We start from the raw sequence: 1,565 nt of genomic DNA, 5'->3' as shown, positions 1-1,565 counted from the left end.
TAGCCATATTACTGGTAATATTACCTCGATATTACACATTTTTCTAGTATTATGACGTCACAGCTTGAAAATTGGCTCAATATTACCAATATTATTTGTAATATTCAATATTCCTCCGTACACGGCCAAAGAGAGTTGACGACCCCTCGGCCTGGGCGCTGAAAGACAAAGAGCAATATTCCGCAATATTGTTACAAATTAAAAACGTTTTGTGGCAAACGTTCGACAATTTTGTAAACGAGGATCGTACCAGGTGTTTCGGTGCACGCTCCGACGCGGGCATAGGTTTGCCTACTGCAGGGGGAGTGCAGAGGTAGAAGTAGGCTAACTCACCGGCACCGGCGGTAGGTAGGCAATTTGTCCAGAAAAAAACCCTGAAAGTAGGCAAACCACAGCAAACCGCCCCCTCCTGGTGCACAAGAAGTTCATCGGCTGAGCAATAGCGAAGCCTATTACTCTGTCTGCTCTGGAAACCCAAGTGTGTACTACATTCATGTAAGAGATCCTGTGTACTTGGAAAGAATGCAGGAGGTAGTGTGTACTTGGTCAAGTACACTCTAAAACCTCCATCCATTTATGCAGGAGATTTAGTGTGTACTTGACCAAGATTTTACACACTACCTCCTGCATACTTGATCAAATACACACTACATCCTGCATACTTGCCAAGTACACAGGACCGCCCGCATAGAAGGTGTGCAGGAGGTATTGCATTCAAGTACACACTTGGGTTTCGAGTATGTCTGTCTGTCTGTCTGTCTGTCTGTCTGTCTGTCTGTCTGTCTGTCTGTCTGTCTGTCTGTCTGTCTGTCTGTCTGTCTGTCTGTCTGTCACGATAACTCGAGAACGAATTGAGCTAGCGACCTGGAATTTTCAGGGTCGTTTGGTGTCATAAAAATACGGATCCAGTTTGAAGATCGAATAGCTAGAAATAGAAAATAATGAGAGTAAACGAGAGGTCTTGCGGTCTTGCCCTTACCCATGTGAACTGCATGTCGTCTGCTCTCTCAGACCCCTGAAGAAGAATATTGTCTAACCATTGGACGACAGCCATTGGCCGCGGTGCAAGAGCAAAATTCTGCAAGTCGACCCCCTCCCCCCTTTCCCACCCCTCCTTCAATCATCACGAGTCACGATAATAATAACATACGTTTATAAGACTAATGGAAAATTTTCAGCAGACAAGTAGTAGTGAATCACGTGGAATTAACAAGGCATTAACAGTCGACTACTTTGGTCTTGAATCACTAAAACGAACAGGGAGAGGAGAGAAGGAAGAGGAGGGGGAGGGGATATCTCATCCGAGCTCCATTGTATGTGTTTGAATAAACTAGCCACTTGTCCGGCGCAAATGGCTCGCGTGTGGTGGTGTTGCTGTCCGCATTCTGTCAGACACATTTCAATATACTAGATTAAAACGTGACCAGTTTCGTTTGACTGTGATTTGGCCGGATTTGCCACATTTGGCACGTTTCAAGTGCTCGATGCTCCCACCCTCCCCCCCTCCTTCTTAACCAAGACCTACGCGACCTTCACATCTGAACCTCCGACGCTCCCACCCCCTC

This window comes from Frankliniella occidentalis, unplaced genomic scaffold, assembly GCF_000697945.3.
Source record: "Frankliniella occidentalis isolate FOCC.00 unplaced genomic scaffold, Focc_3.1 Scaffold36, whole genome shotgun sequence".
NCBI classification, from domain to species: domain Eukaryota; kingdom Metazoa; phylum Arthropoda; class Insecta; order Thysanoptera; family Thripidae; genus Frankliniella; species Frankliniella occidentalis.
This window is presented reverse-complemented; position numbering follows the sequence as displayed.